Source organism: Spermophilus citellus (assembly GCF_964194105.1).
Source record: "Spermophilus citellus genome assembly, chromosome: 1".
Taxonomy (NCBI): Eukaryota; Metazoa; Chordata; class Mammalia; order Rodentia; family Sciuridae; genus Spermophilus; species Spermophilus citellus.
In genome coordinates, this window is record NC_138182.1 from 190,911,897 (window position 1) to 190,929,791 (window position 17,895).

The following is a 17,895-nucleotide window of genomic DNA, read 5'->3' on the forward strand; positions in this document are numbered from 1 at the left end:
ATCTCTACATTTATTTAGGTCGTCTTACTTTTTCTCAGTAATGTTTCATAGATTTCAGCATGTGGTTGTTAAATTTTCCCTTAGGTTTTTATATTTTTGATGCTATTGCAAATGGTATTGTTTAACTTTTAATCATGTTGTAGGCTAGTTCTGTCACCCCCAAAAGTTGCTTTATTCCCTGAGTGATTACTGTTAACATATAGAAATACATTTGACCTTTGTGTAATGTTTTAGTCAGCTTTTTTTGCTGCTGTGACTAAAGGACCCAACCAGAACAATTATAGAGAAAGAAAAGTTTATTTGAGGGCTCAGGGTTTCAGAGGTCTTAGTCCACATAAGGCCAGCTCCATTCCTCCAGCACCATTCCTCATGGTGGAAGAGTGTGACAAGAGGGAAGCAGCTCACATGGTGATCAAAAAGCAGAAAGAGACTCCACTTTCCAGATTCAAATATATACCCCAAAGCCACACCTCCAGTTCCCACCTCCTCCAGCCACACACTACATTTCAGTTACCACTCAATTAATCCCATTAGGGATTAATTTGCTGATGGGCTAAGGTTATAACCCAATCACTTCTCCTCCAAACCTTCTTTTATTGTCTCACATGAGAGCTTTGGGGGCACCACATCTAAACCACAACATATAATGACCATTATCTGACAACCTTACTAAACTCACTAGTTCTGGTAGCTGTTTTGTAGATTCCTTAGGATATTCTACCTAGACAGCTATGTCATCTGTAAATAAAGACAGTTTTACTTCTTCTTTTCCAATCTGTATATGTTTTTTTCTCCTTACTTTTTTTTTTTTTTTTTTTTGCAATGGCTAATACCTCCAGTAATGTTGAATAGAATTTATTCCTGATCTCATTTCTGTTCTTAATGGAAAAGCACTTAATCTTTCACCTTTAAGAATGATGTAGCTGTAGGTTTTGGAGGTTGTCTTGTTTTGTTTTATCATGAGAAGATGTTAAATTTTGTCAAATGTGTTTTGCATCTATTTTTTTTTTGAGCTTGTTAATGGAGTAAATTACATTGATTTTCAAATGTTAAGTCAATTTTGCAATCCTGGCATTAACTCTACTTGGTTATAACATTATCTCTCAAATTATTTTTGGATTTGGTTTTCTAAAATTAGTAATTTTGTGTCTATTTTCATGAGTAATATTAGTCTATAGCTTTCTTTTCTTGTTATATCTTTGGTTTTGGTAGCAGGGAAATGCCAGCTTCATGGAATAAGTTGGAAAGTAGTCTCTCGTCTTCTATTTTCTGTAAGAGCTTTTATAGAATTGTTACTACTTCTTCCTTAAATATTTGGTGGAATTCACCATGAAGCTTTCTGAGTTTTTGGAATTCTATCTTTGGAAAAGATTTCAACTAAAGCTCAATTGCTTAAGTAGATATAGGAATAATTAGATTAACTGCTTTTTTAGTGAATTCTAGTAGTTTCCCATTGCATTTTATTAGCATAACATTACTCATGGTGGTCCCTTGTCCTTTTAACATCTGTGGGAAGGATAGTGATCTTATTTTTCTCATTGCTGATGTTACTCTCTCTCTCTCTCTCTTTTCTCCCTCCCTCCAACCCTCTTTTTTTGTTTGATCTGACTAGAGTTTTATCAACATTATTAATCTTTTCAGAGAAACAGCTTCTTGTTTTATTGATCATCTCCATTATTTTTGAGCTCTGTGTTTCATTGGTTTTATTGTTTATCTTTGTTATTTCATTTTCTAGATACTTAGGGCTTATTTTGCTTTTATTTTTCTAGTTTCTTAAGGTGGGAACTTATTTCACTAATTGAATTCTTCCTTTTCTCTCACATAATGGTTGAACTCCATAAATTTCTCTCTAAGTACTGCTTCAACTGCATCCCACAAATTTTGATATGTCATACTTTTATTTTCATTTGATTCAAAATTCATTCTCATTTCCATTGTGATTTCATATTTGACCAATAGGTTATTTAGAAATGCATTTTAAATTTGTAAGTACTTCAAGATTTTTCATATATTTTTGTTATTAATTTATAATTTAATTATGTAATAATTAAACAACATACTTTGTAAAATTTGAACTTTAAAAAATATATTGATTTTCTGAATCTGGCTTATTTCACTTAGCATGATGTTTTCCAGTTTTATTTATTTACCAGAAGTGACATGATTTTATTCTTCTTTATGGCTGAGTAAAATTCCATTGTGTGGGAGTAAATTATATTTGTGCATGTATGAATATGTCAAAATGTACACCACTATTATGTATAACTATAGTGCATTAGTAAAAACATTAAAATGTGTTGACATTTATATCACAGACTAGCATATGATGTAGCTTGGTAAGTACTAGGTTCTTGAAACAAATATGTTCTATTATTGTTTAGTGGCATGTTCTATGAACATTAATTAGGTCAAGTTGGTTAATAGTATTGTTCAAGTCTTTCATAAGCTTACTGATTTTCTGTCTTCAAATTCTATCAATTACTGAGAGAATGTGCTGAAAACTCCAATTATCATTGTAGATTTTTCTGTTCATTCTTCAGTACTACCATGTTTTCTTTCATATACTTCAAAGCTATATTATTGGGTATAAAATCTTTAGGACAGCTTTGTGCTATTAATGAACTGATTTCATCATTATGAAATAACCCACCTTATCCCTGAAAATATTTGCTCTAAATTATACTTTGACTAATATTAATATAGTCACTTAGGCCTCCTTTGGGCTAATGTTAACATCTTTTTCTATTGTTTAACCTATATAGTTGAGTTGGTAGAGTATTCCTTTTTATTTAACCAAATTTGAAAATCTCTGCCTTTAAAATTAGAATTTTATGCCATTTGCATTTAATGTAATTTTTTTATGTTTGGATTTAAATCTACCATTTTACTCCCTTTTTTGTGTGTGTATGTTCCATCTGTTCATTATTCTCTTTTTCCTTGTTTTTAATGATTTCAATTTATCTTTTTTAAAATTGATTTATTAGTTATACTTCTTTGCTTTGTTTTGATTTGGATTTTAGTGGTTGCTTTAGGATTTATGGTATACATCTTCAACTTATCAGTCTGTCTTCAAGTAATACATGATACCATCATATACAGTATAAAAACTTCATAATTGAACACCTTTTGTTTTTCCTACCATAGTTTTTTTTTTTGCTATTTTTGTCATATATTTTACTTTTATATATATTTAAAAAGTCTACAATACACTTTTGCTTTGCTTTGGTTATCTTTTAAATGATATTTTAAACATAAGAAAAATATATTTAGGGATTTTTCAAATGTTTCCTTTTAATTGATTTTTAAATTTTAATTTCACTGTGGCTAAAGAACATATATTTTGAAATCTACTGATCTTGATTTGTGCCCTAGCATATCATCAATCTTGAATATTCTATGTGCACTTGAGTATATATTTTCATCTTTTGATATAACTTTCTATAAATGTAAATTAGGTTAAGGTGGTTAATAATGTCATTCATTTCTTTTATTCCCTTACTGAATTTTTGTCTAATTAGTGTGCCAGTTACCAGTAAAGGTAAGTTAAAATATCCAGGTATAACTGTAGACTTTTCTACTTTCCCTTTAAGGCTGTCACTATTTCTTCATATATTTTGATTATCTGTTTTTAGGAAATATATATATATATATATATATATGTATATATTATATATATATATAATATATATATATAATATATACATATATATATATACATATATATATATATACACACACATATATATATGTATATATATATAATTTTATATTTAAATAATGCATTTAAGTATATTGATAAATTTATCATTTAATAAATGTTCCTTATTTGGCCTCTTTATCATTATTAAGAATCCCTTTTTGTTTCTAATATACTGCTTTTTTTTTCAACCAGGGATTGAACCCAGGGGTGCTTAACCACTGAGCCACATCCTTATACCATTTTTTTAAGATTTTGAGATAGGATTTCACTGAGTTTCTGAGGCTGGCTTTGAACTTGTGATTCTCCTGCCTCAGTCTCCTGAGCCACCAAGATTACAGGCAATTGCCCCTGTGCCTGACTACTGTTTTTTTTTTTTTAAAGTCTCTTTTGCCTTACATTACAAGAGCCATAACAGGCACAGTGGCCCATGCCTGTAATCCCAGTTATTCTAGAGGCTGAGAAGGAGGATTGCAAGTTTGAGACCAGCCTCAGCAACTTAGTGAGACCCTGTCTCAAAATTAAAAATAAAAAGGGCTGGGGATGTGACTCAGTGGTTAAGTACCCCTAGGTTAAATCCCCAGTAACCCCCACCCTTGCAAAAAAGAGATCCATTACACTTTTCTTATCCATACATTTTGTATAATTTCCAACTGTCTGCTTTTAGTTGTTTTCATAGTTTTGTTGTTTTCATAGTTTTTAATATTTTACCTTGAGCTGATTTGTGTCTTTGTGTTTAAAATGTGTCTCTTATAGGCTGCATATAGTTTGATTTTTTACTTTTATTTCAGCCTATCAATCTCTGCCTTTTGCTTAGAGTGTTTTGTCCAGGTACATTTAATGTAATTGAATTGATAACATTGTGTTTAGGTCTTCCCTTGTTCTATTAGTTTTTTGTTTTTCTCATCTGGTTTTTATTCATCTTTTCATTCTTCCCTGGCTTCTTTTATGTTAATCATGTAGTTTAAAATATCACCTGGAAAATACAAAAATATCTTTCTGCACTGTTTTTAGAGATTACAATATACATCTTAAACCTAACTCAGTATATTTAGAGGTAATATTGAGTTACTTCAGATAAAATATAAAAATCTGACAAAAGTGCAACCTCAATTCTTAGTGCTATTTTGATCATATAAATTACATATATAAACATTATAAACCTACTGATACGGTGTTATCATTTTTGCTTTAAATATTTACATATGTTTTAAAGAAACTGGGAGACTATGTAGATATATGCTTTCTTTTATATTTACCCACATGTTTACCATTCCATGGTAAACTCATGCTTTTGCTGCCACTAGTTTGACTGTCACCATTGGGAAAGACCCAGACAACCCTGTTGGGTCTTTGAATAATGTCTGATGACCACCATTCTCCATATGACTTCTTGTCACTACAGACAGGCTTCTTATCTGCTTTAGCCTAGGCTACCCTTTCCAACAGGATTTACCCATGAACTTTCATTCCCTGAACCCCTGCTTGGTAGCCCACCTGGCCTTTGTTTTCCCCTAGTGGGTTTTCTCTAGTCATGTTTACTACGTGGGGCCATGAACAGGATAGCAGCAGACAGTGAGTATCTGGGAGTCAATGAAGCATGGACTTTATCATCAGAAACAGAAGCATGTTCTCCAGAGATGGAAAGCAGACCTCCAGCCAAGGGAACCTGCCTGAAAGTTTGAACTGAACTCTGTTCCTTTTCTGACTCTGAGACCTTAGGAGTTTGGTTCTCTTTGTTGAATTATTTTCCAAACATACCCTACCCATGGCTAAAACTGATAAAATAAGAACCATCTCCTTACAAGAATTCTTCAGGACCCATTTTGCTTCCAGTGACTATGGATTTGATCACCTTCTTGCTGCCTAGCCAAGTCTTTTGGTTTACTTTAGCATCTGCAGAATGGAAGTGAAACCCTCTATTTTTAACTTGCTTAACTTCCTTACCCCAGGGAAAGTATTAGACAGCAAATTTGTAGAAAGAGGGCAGTTCTCCATCAGGCTGGTTCTTTGTTTTGGTCTGGGAGGGAGCAAACCCAGTCTTGACTCAGAGTAAGGGAAACTTAGGAAAAAGGGATATTGCCATATAACACTCTAATTCTGGTTTGTCCCAAAAATAATCATGCTGAATTATTGGTTCAGAAGTCTTTTCTGAAGCTGAAGGGAATGCCTTACTTTAAGAATGTTGAAATGGCTCACACTAAGTACAATTAGGAATTCATAATTGTAAATCCTACTTGGTGATTTTCTTACTTTTTTCCAAAGTTAAAGTCAGAATTTATTGAAATAACAAGATGACTGTTCTCACTGACAGTGGGGCATAGCAGTTGATGGAAGGGTTGATATGTGAGAAACTTTTGTGGTACCAGGCCCCAGGCAAAGGAAGGACTATTAGAAAAGTCCTTGCAAAGTTACAGCATCCAATCTTTCTTATTTTAGAGACAGGGTCTCCCTATGTTGCCTGAGCTATATCTCATCTTTTGACCAATGGTAGATACCATATTATGGCTTAAAAATGTTTAACCCAAGAGAAAACCCAACATATAGCCTTCTGGGGTACTAGAGTGACACCCATGTGAAAGCAGATATTTCTGTACAACTGTAATCTCTTTTTATATCTTCCTTTGGAGGAACTCATAGCCTATACCTGATCATGTCTATGAGGAACTCTTAGCCTACACCTGATCTTGTCTAAGAATCAGGAATTATATTTTCATTATCCAATAAACACTATTAATATCCACGATGTTAGGTGCTGGAAGTCCAAAGAGGAATAAAAGAATGTCTGTATAAGTAAAAAAATTATGATCTAGTTAAAACAAGGAGGTTTGGGCTGGGGATGTGGCTCAAGTGGTAGCGCGCTCGCCTGGCATGCGTACGGCCCGGGTTCAATCCTCAGCACCACATGCAAACAAAGATGTTGTGTCCACCAAAATCTAAAAAATAAATATTAAAGTTCTCTCTCTCTCTCTCTCTCTCTCTCTCTCTCTCTCTCTCTCTGTCTCTCTCTCTCTCTCTCTCTCTCTCTGTCTCTCTCTCTCTCTTTAAAAAACAAACAAACAAGGAGGTCACAATAATCAGCATAATAGATGTGACATATTTAATGAAGACTTCATTGAAGGAAAGCAACATCTGATCCTGTTCTTTAGGGATGGGTATGTTTTAAATAGCAGATATGTCATTTCTAAACCTATACACCCCTAAAGAAAGGGTCTAGGTATCAGAATAAGCAATATTAGGAAGAAGCATCTGTTTGGGAACCAAGTGGCTGGAGAACAAACTTGTGAAGTAGAACCATGACAAAGGGCACAATATAGATGCCTTGAGTGGTAGGCCAGGGGATTTGGACACTATTTGAGAGTTGAGGCAGAGCATAACAAGACTTTTGAAGCAGAAGAGTGACAAGACTAGGAAGATTAATCCAGCAACTCTCATTCTGAATAGAGAGCCAGAATGAAGGGGTAAAGTTGGGAGACCCTAGGAGGCCTGATTGTGAGGTTAGTGATGAGAACAAATGGAGAGGAAAAGGCAGTTGCTTTAGACACACATTGTGCAGACAGAATTAGCCAGACGCCACCAGTGACTGAATGTGATTCCTCAGTCCAAGTCAAAGACAATTCCTACTAGTTTTCAAAAAGCTCAAATGACCAAGAAAATGCTGAGGCAGGACATAGAAATCAGAAAGTCAAAGTCAGAGAAGCAGGCTCAGAGGGAAGACAAGTTCCATTTGTAGCACCTGTGTGCCATCTTCCAGAGTGACCATCAAGAAAGGATGGAGACACACTTGGCTTTCCCAAGAGAAACAGTGGTTGTTCTTGGGGAGTTGCGGAAGTCTTCAAGAGAATAGTGAAATAAGTGGCCAGTGCTTAGCCCAGAGCAGGGCTCATATGCTTATGGAAGGGAAGAGTAAATGAATGGAGGAATGAGCCAAGGGCAGAGTCCTAAGAAGCACTTAACTTCCATCATCAGTGAAGGAGACAGAGAAGCAGCTTTCAGAAAGTAGGAATAACAAGGAGGAAGTAGATCCCTGCAGAAAATGACAAGCAAGGGGATTATTTCAAGGAGACAGTCCATGATGTTCATTGCTGCAGGAAAATGTAAGGATTAGATAAGAAAAGGAAAGATAGTGCAATGAATCTGACATGACTTTCCTGTGGACATATATGAATATGCCATAGTGAATCTCACCATCATGTACATCCACAAGAAATTCACTTTTTAAAAAAATAATTGTGGGTGAATGACAGAAGAGAGGGAAGGGAGCAGGAGGTGGGGAAAGGGAAGGGGAAGGAGAAGTACCAGGGTCTCAATTAGAATAAGATGTATTCCATGCTGTGTACTATATGTAAAATTGGATTCTACTGTCATGTATAACTAAAGAACCAATAAAATAAAATTTTAAAAATAAAATGAAAATCCTGAGAAAGCGAGCAGGATCACTGGCTCATTGCTCTGAACGGGGGTCACCAGTGATGGGACCCAGTCCCTGTGCATCCATGTTCATTCATTTTCTTTCCTACTTTATTACCATGGTCATAAGAGTATTGGTCAGAAAGGGCTGATTACAGGGAGTTCCTTTTTGTCTCTTACCTTTGGTCAGTGCTTGGGGTGATAGTGCAAGAACTGGGATGAGGGTTCGGTTTCCTGAGACAAAGAGGCTTTCCCTGGGGTAAGAGAAAGAATAGGAACACAGTTCCCATCTCTGTAAGACCACATCTTGGCCTGAAGAGTCAGAGTAGACAAAGCTTTGAGCTGCTGGCCGTGCCATCCAAGGCCAATAAAATCATTCTAGAAGTTTCCTTTAGGAATGGGATAAGCGGACAGTGGGATCAGAGGGCGCTTAAAACTTGGCCTATAGGCTTCACCAAACTTCCTTTTAATAATTTTCGCTTCTCTGCCTGTCAGTATAGTCTTTGAGGAGCTGTCCCACAATTCTGAACAGTGAGGTGGAGGGCTTCAGGAATAGGAGGGAGATTAAAAGTGGAAAAGAAGGAGGGAAGGAAAGGGAAAGTAGCTGCCTGGAACTCGCTGCAATGAAGAAAGGATGGGGCAATTAGGACAGGGGTGAGGCATCCGGGCCCAGAGCGGGCCAAGAATAACCACCGCCGGGAAGGGGGAGGAAGGAGATACTACTCCCACTCACACACGCTCCTGGCTTGGTCTCCCCAAGAGGCAGCTGTGACCCTTGCCAGGTACCACATCCTTTTGTTAGGTTCTTCTTGGCCTCTTAGAATAGGACTCTTTGAGAATCTTGACTCTACAGAAGAAACGAAGGTTAGGTAGAGTGGCAACATCTCACCAATGGGACCCAGGTAGTAGGTGGTTAGCACAAGGCCCCGAGCTCCCTCCCCTCAGGAACTAGGCAGGTTTCTTCCTTCCATGGTCACAGAGGGTGCCATGTTCAACTGCTTGGCTGGCTGGAACGTGCTTAGAAGGTGAGTTCAGGTGATCTGCTTCATGTATGGGGCCCATGACACCCACTTTGGAATGGAAACAGAATTAAATGAAATTGGTCAGACTGGTCAAAGGAGATGGTGGGTCTGTCCTGTCCCTGGAGTGGTCTAGAGAACATTCATATATCACCTTTGGACTAGAGGCAGTCTCTTCTGAGCCTGGAGCCTGGAGCTGACACTGGAGTAGGGAAGCAGTTTCCTGCCCAGAGTTAATCACACAGGTGCCCTGCTCCTTCATGCTTTGCACCACACTCCACGAAAGCCATGCCTATGTCCTCTGGCCTGGCTGACCGTAGATCCAGGGTCCAGACCATTGAGGCTATTAACAGCACCATCACTCACTGAATGGTAAGAATCAAGACCAAGTGGCCATGTTGGCAGTCCGTGTGGTCTTCTGTGACTGAACATGCCTGGCATGTATGTGCTGCTCCCTGTGGGAGACTCAGGCACCTGCGTCTGCCCCCCCCCCATTCGTCTGTGGTGTCATCTTCCCTGGTTGGCTCCCACACGGTGTTCAGAAAGTACAGAGTCAAATGCTAAATGCAGGGAGCCAAGATGCCCACACCCTTGCCATAGTGACTCTGGCAGAGCAGTCAGAGCGTGTGTGGCGTGGCCTGTTACCTCCTGGAGATCTAAATAAAGAAGATATTGTAGATAGTAATGCTCCTTCTGCTCTCTTCCGGTGTCAGAGGAAGGCCCTGGGCTTTCTCGACACCCTGCTACCATGTCAAGGGGCAGTGGGACAACCCAGAGGCTGCCATGGCCACAGTAGCCACACCTCCTGAGATAGAAGGAAATAAGGTGAAGGTGTCCTGGGTAGCCAGAATGGGCCCCGCCAGATGGCAGAAGCTACTTTCCTGCATCCATGGATGGGCTTCTGGGAGGACCCCATGGAATGAGCAGAGAGGTAGACTTGGTGGGCCATGCTGGCTAGGCTGTTGAAGGAAGATGGACCAGACGAAGGGCCCGCCATCTTCCCTCAATCTCTTAGGCTGCGGGGCCTCTGCTTTCCCCCACTCAAGGGCCTGGATTTTTCTTCTCAAATACCTCCATACCCCAGGGTGGTAGGCTACCTGCAGAATAGCAACAACCCTGAAAGGCCCTCTAGCCTAGATGGCAATAGAAAAAGAAAATGTTCTCCAGGAACTGAAACCTCCTGTGGCCACTTAACTGCAAACTTCCCTCCCTGTGACTCTCAGAGTAGACACATTCAGTGGTGCCCTTGGGGATTGTTAGTGCTTTGAGAAGTGTCATCTCAGTTTCCCACCAGTGTGGAACTCCTCATTTCAGACCTCATGAGTGTTCAATCACTGATGCCCCTTCTCACAGTAGAAGGCAGCCTATGAGCAGGGCTGAGTGAGGGGGCCCACCCGGTAGGTTCTTCAGGGTAGAATCACTCTAAACCCAGGCATTCACACCACAGGAACTCCCACCTTGGCACCAGCTGGTAGTCAAGATTTTGATCTTGATCAAGAAAACAAGAAAGAAGAAAGTTGACGGACTCTGCCAGCCCCACTTTATGCCAGTACCTTTGTTGGCCTCCCATCTTCTTTGACCTTGAAACTGCCCCTTCTCCTGCCACTCCATGCCCTCCCTACACACTGCCCTGATCTCAACAGGTCCTACTGTCCTGAGACTGGCCAGGAACCTCTTCTCAAAAGCCTGACACCAGGACATTTTCATTCTTCTACTTGACCTCGCCCCCAAAATGTGGTAGCCACTTGATGCCCTTGTGTGCTACATAAGGACAGATTCCAAATGAGCAAAGGTGTTTGTCCCAGAAGCATCCGTGAAGAGACCTCGGTGAGGTCCTGGAAAGGGAGGTGGCCCCAGGAGCCTGTGCCAAGCCTTGTGGGCCCAGGGAAGCCATACAGAAAGATTCTTTCTGGAGGAAAAAAGTGATTAGCAGAGCCTCCCCAAAGAAGACAAGTAAAGAGAAAACAGAAATGTTTCCTTTAAAGGGGAGCAAGAACAGATGGAAAGAGGGTTTATATTAATGAAATCTCCGGATATTAAGGATGAAATGAATGCCAGGGAAGGTTATTATCATTTCATTAGAACACAAAGGAAGAAACAAACACGTTATTATGTGAAACCAAGAAGTTAGGAACAAGGGAATCCAGCAGGGAAGTTATTAGCTGGGTTAATTAAAACAGAACAAGCCGGTTGAGTAATTCCGTCTGTAGAACACAACAAGGAAGGCATAATTCATTGCCCTTAAGAAAAATACTCTGGGTTTTCTCTTTTTTCTCGTTTACCAGAAATTCTGCACTTTTGATATTATCTCACAAACCAAAAAGATTTATTCTTCTCAACACCTAACTGATTTAGCACCAATATGTTTTGTTAAAGAGAGTTCAATTCTGATCAGAGATATGGAAATCCACCAAAGATTCCTGAGCCCAGATAGCCAGGGTCACTCCCTACCCAGGACTGGGACCCCCTCAAAGGTCCCTTTAGCTCTGAGCCTGCAGGGTGATAAGAGGTCCCAATGGAAGGGGTATGAGCCCTCACTCATCCTTCCTAGTGACCCTGGGGAAGACGACCCTGCCAGGTTTGCTTGCCACCTTCTTTTCTCTGCTTCCTCTTGCTATTCCTGAAGCCGGGACTCCTTGGCACAATACATGCTCCCTGCAGCTGTCAGTGCCAGTCCTTCCAGATAGCTCTGTTGGCAACCAGCACAAGCAGCAAATGACCAGCAGGACCGTATCGCAGCACCAAGCCATCTGGTCCTGGGGCCTGCAATCCTTGTTTGGGTAGAGCTGATATATCTGAGTTGTTTCTCCCTTCAGGGAGCCAAGAAGTTCCAATAGCCAATGGGGCCAAAGGATCCCATCAGCCCTCAGGGTTTTGCTAGTCTTCTGTCTGTCAGGCCTTATGAGTAACAATGGGGGCTCTGGGTTTGGCTGAGCCCTTGAAGGTTGATCTGCAAAGACTGTTTCTCAAGTTAAAGTACCAGAGAGCCAGAGGTCCCAAGTTCTTTGGACTTAGAGCACAGACATAGGACAAGGGAGCTGGAAGGGGCCTTGCTGAAGGTTTAATCTGAACTTGTGCCAAGAGTGAGAGAGAAGGAGTCTAAGACACACTTGGGACCACAGAGCTAATTAATGGCTGAGCAGGACCGGAACCAGGGTCCCGTGGCAGGTCTTGATAACTTGCTTCCGTCCTGCTCTCATGGGCTCTGTCTGTTTCAGGGCTGTCAACCACAGGCACACCAAGAAGACTTCTGGAGAACACCAGATATATTTAATAAGAATTAGAATGTGTGGCACAAACACTGCCTCATAATTGTCAATTGATTCTTTTAATTAAAAACTTTACTTTTAGAGTACAACCCACTCCAATTAGGATCCCATTCTTGTGGTTGTACATAATGTGGAGTTACACTGGTTGTGTACTCATTTATGAGCAAAGGAAAGTTATGCCCAATTCATTCTACTGTCTTTCCCATTCCCGTCCCCCCTCCCTTCCCTTTGTTCCCCTTTGTCTAACCCAATAGACTTCTATTCTTCCCCTCTCTACCCTCCCTTGTTGTGGGTTAGCATCCATATATCAGAGAGAACATGTGGCCTTTGGTTTATGTGGAGTGGCTTATTTCACTTAGCATGATAGCCTCCAGTTCCATCCATTTACCTGCCAGGGCCATAATTTCATTCTTCTCTATGAAGACGAATATCCCATTGTGTATATATACTGCATTTTCTTTATCCATTCATCTGTTGAAGGGCACCTAGGATTTTGTACTCCATGTACACTCTGCTGTAATATATCTAAAAACAACAAATAAAAGAAAATTTTTAAAAATTACAGCATTGGGTGGGAGGGAGGGAGGGAAGGGGAATATGCTGGGGACTGATATTAGCCAAATTATATTGCTATATTGTGTGCATATATGAATATGGAACAATGAATCCCATCAGTATGTACAATTATAATGCACAGATAAAAATGTGGAAAAAATTACTTTTAGAGCAGTTTTTGATTCATGGAAAAAAAATACGGGCAGAAATAGAGAATCCTCATACACCCCATCTCTAAGCATATACAGCTTCCCCCACGATCAACATTCCCCCAACACAGTGGCACCTGTGGGATAATTGATAAACCTACATTGCCACATCATTATCATCCAAAGTCCACAAATGAAGATTTACTTTTGTTGTCATACATTCTGCAGGTCTGGGCCAGTACTAGATGATATATATTTACCAGTATAGTATCATACAGGACAGGTTATACTGTCTTAAAAGTCCTCTTTGCTCCTCCTATTCATCCCCTCCTTGGCAACCTTTGATCTTTTTTACTTTCTCCAAAGTTTTGCCTTTTTCAGAATGTTGCATATAATCACTTGACATACCCACTTCAGGTGGCTTCTTTCACTTCATAATATGCATTTAAGTGTCCTTCATGTCTTTTCGTGTTTTGATATTAGTGCTGAATAATATTCCATCATCTGGATCAACCAGTGTATCTATCCATTACTTACTGAAGAACATCTTGATGGCTTTCAAGTTTTGCAGTGATATATAAAGCTGTTTGTTATAAACATCTGTGTGCAGGTTTTTATGTGGATATAAGTTGCAGCTCATTCGGATAAATAACAAGGAAAGGAATGCAATTGATGAATATCTGGTGAGAGTGTGTTTAGTTTTATAAGAAACTGCCAAACTGTCTTACAAAGTGATTCTATTTTCATTTCTACCAGCAAGGAATGAGAATTCCTATTGATCCACGTTCTTGCCAACATTGGATGCTGTCAGTATTTTGGACATTGGCCATTCTAATAGTGTGTAATGATACATGATTGTTGTTTTAATTTGCAATTTCTTAATGATATATGATATGGTGCATCTTTTCATATGCTTCTTTGCATTTATATCATTTATATCTTCTTTGGCAAGGTGTCTCTTCAGGTGTCTTTTGCCCATTTTTAAAAAAATATTTTTTAGTTGTCAATGGACCTTTATTTTATTTATTTCTCAGAATCGAACCCAGTGCCTCACATATGCTAAGAAAGCACTCTACCACTAAGCCATAACCCCAGCCCCATCTTTTGCCCATTTTTAAGTGAGTTATTCTTTATCTCATTGTTGAGCTTTAAGAGTTCTTCGCATATTTTGGATAACAGTCCTTTATTAAATATATTTTGCAAATATTTTCCTCCAGTCTATGGCCTATCTTTTCATTCTCTTGATATTATCTTTTTTAAAATTTCAATGAAATCCAGCTTATCAATTATTTCTTTTATAAATCATCTTTAATAGCTTATCTAGAAAGTCATTGCCAAACCTAAAGTCATCTAGATTTTTTTTCTCTGTTATCTTCTAGTAGTTTTGTAATTTTGAATTTTACATTTAGGTATTTGATCCATTTTAAATTATTTTGCACAGGAGATAAGGTCTGTGTCTAGATTTAGTGTTGTTGTTGTTGTTTTCTAACACAATTTACTGTAAAGATTATCTTTGCTCCATTGTATTTCTTTGCTCTTTTGTCAAAGATCAGTTGACTGTATTTATGTGGGTCTGTTTCTGGGCTCTCTATTTTGTCCTGTTGACCTATTAGCCTATTCTTTCACCAGTACTACTGCCTTGATTATTGTAGCTTTATGATTAGTCTTTAAAAAGTTGTTTTCTAGAGCATTCATTTGTTGTTATGAACTGAACCTAAACAAGCTTACAGGAATGAAATTTATGGGGTACCAAACAGGCAAATCATTATTACCTCCATAGTCTTGCTGGTTTGGGTGGAGAACCTTGCCTGGTTGTCTCTTGTGTGATCTCTGCCTTGTTCAATTGCTGTGTTTTATTTTCAACCTTTGTACATTGATACAATCAACATATTTGTAACTGAAATGTCTACCTAGTTTTGTATGATGTACATTGATTATTTCTCTTTTAGAGCCCTGGATTGGTGTTCTAATTCAATTTTGCTTTCCCAAATATTTGTGTGCTGATAATGTCCAAGAGATCACATCACATCTCTTCTTGTGGCAGTTGTGAGCTCCTTGAGGCAGGAACCATCTTTGACATCCCCACCATCCTTAGTAGCCCCTCCTGTCTCCAGAATATCATTTAATTATGGGGATTCACGGAGCCTTGAAGATCATTTTCCCAAGAAGATAATGCACACAAACTAATCAAAGGACCAGGTCCCTGGCAGGTGCTTCTTGATTTTAGTGATACAGGGCCTTCTGAGGCCTCAGGGATTGTCGTGGGGAGAGTTAGCGACCCCACACTTGCCATTTCCCTACTTTGAATGTAAGCTCAGAATTCAGGGACCGCATAGCCTGCTTGATCAGAAACCTGGCCTGGCTTCTCTGCCTTTCGGAGGGTAATTATGTCTGCAGCATGCTGTACCCACTTCCATAGGTGGCACAGCTAGATCTGAGCAAAGCTTTTACGTGAAAATTCTAGAAGAAAGAAACTAGAGAGTGAGTGATTATTTGCCTAATGAACAGTCGGATAAGGGTTTGCTCCATGCTTTTGGAAATTTTTACCCTTCTAGATGTTTGCTCCTAGTTGACCCCCTATTCTTCCCAGAAGATTCTCCTTCTGCCTTCCTCCTCATCCACTATTTTGCTTCTTCCTTGCTACTCCATTGGTGGTTTATTCCTGGCCTCTAAATATGGACATCTGTCCATGAGCCTCTGCCTTGGTCTCCCTGGAAATGTGCCCTGTCCAGGTGGCTTTAATGGTCAGTGACTCCTCAACCCTATGGTCAACCCCAACCTCTAGAGCTGACTCTAGTGCTACATTTTCAGATCTATGCTAGACATGTCCTACTGGCAACCCAGATCCAACCTTAAGTAGCTTTATCGAACTTCTGCCAGTGCTCTCATCACTGATGTGTCAGGGGCTTGTCTGGGCTGCCTACTAACCACATCTTGGGCCCTCGGTTTCCTCTTCTGTTGATTAAGATGGTACTGCCCTCTCTATCTCACTAAGAGAACTGAATGGAACAAGATATATGAAAGCTGTTTTAAGCTATAAAAGTGTACACAAAGAATAAGTGTAATCATTGTATTATCATCTTTGAGTTCTTACGGGTCACTACATCCATGCTGTCTCCACTCATTACCATTTCCGTCTTCCCTATGACTCTCATCCATTATTTTACCTCGGTTCTTGATGTCCCCATCAGAGTTGAAGCCCTTTCGTCCATTGCCTGCTTAGTTCTATATTTTCTAGCCGAATGGTTCCTATACTGCTGGCCACATAGTAACCAGTGGAAGGAAACTACTTTTTAATGTAATTGTAGTCTCTTTAACAAAGGTCCTAGGAACTGAATATCTAAATGTAAAAGAGTCCCTCACACCATATGCAAAAATTAACTCCACGTGGATCAAAAATAAGAGCTTAAAATGTAAAGCTTCTAGGAGAAAAATAGCTTTAAATCTTCATGTCCTTGGATTAGTTAATGATTTCTAAGGTATCACATTATAAGCACAAGCAACAAAAGAACAAATAGTTAAATTGGAATTCATTAAAATTAAAAATGTTGGGCTGGGGTTGTAGCTAGTGGTAGAGTGCTTGCTTAGCACGCGTGAAGCACTGGGTTCAATCCTCAGCTCCACATAAAAAAAAATAAATAAATAAAGTAAAATTAAATAAATAAAGTATTGTGTTCATCTATAACTAAAAAAATTAAGGAAAAAAATAAAAATGTTTGTGCTTCAAAGGTCACCACTGAAACAGTGAAAGATAACTCAGACTGGGAGAAATTTTTTCAAATTTTATATGTATCTGATAAGAAACTTGTATGTGTAATAGATAAAAAAACTCTTACAACTCAACCATAAAAAGATAAATGATATAATTAAAAATAGGCACATAGAGTTAACCAAATTATATTGTGTTCATGTATAAATATATTACAATGAATCCCACCATTAAGTATAATTATAATACACCAATAAAAAATTTTAAACAAATAGGTAGATAAAATAGGCACACATAATTTTTATTGTTTAATTATACTTCAATAAATCTGGAAGAGAAAAAAGGCCAAGATGTGAAGAGAGATTTCTCCAAGGGAGAGATACAAGTGGCTGATATATACCAAAAAAGGAGGTTCAACATCATTATTCACCAGGGAAATGCAAATCAAAACCACAATAAAATAATGTAATAATCCAAAAACTATTTAATTGTATTCTTTAATTGGGTGACTGAATTATATAACAAGGTATCCACTAGGATAGCTAGAAATTAAAAGTCAAATAATAACGAATAATGTGGAGAAGCCAGAATCCTCATAAACTGCTGGTGGGAGTGAAAGAACCACTTTGGAAAACGCACACTGGCAGTGTCCCCAAAGATTAAACATAGATCTATTATATGACTGAGCAACCCCACTTCAGGTGAGATTGAAGGTATTATTTATGACCAAGACAGATGAAAACATATGTCTACACAAAAACATGTACATAAATGTTGCTTATTTATAACAACCAAGAAGTAAATATAACTCAAATGTCCATAAATTGATGAATATATAAATGATATGTGGTATATCCATTCAAAGGGATACTATTCACCCATAAAGAGGAATGAAATATTGATATATGCTGCAATGTGGATGAACCTTGAAGATATTATGCTAAGTGAAAGAAGTCAGTCACAAAAAATCATATGTTGTATGATTCTAATTGCAATGAAATTAGGCAAATCTATGGTTCAGGCAAATCTATGAAGACAGAAGCTGATCAATAGTTGCCTAGGGGGTTGGGGGAAAGTTTCTAAAGTA

At 38.6% G+C, this 17,895-nt stretch overlaps 1 protein-coding gene across 1 annotated transcript in view; it reads left to right on the forward strand.

Moving 5' to 3' along the window:
- Positions 1-17,895, forward strand: part of NRG2 (neuregulin 2) — a 189,910-nt gene that overhangs the window by 105,498 nt on the left and 66,517 nt on the right. The gene's annotated exons all lie outside the window — the stretch shown is intronic.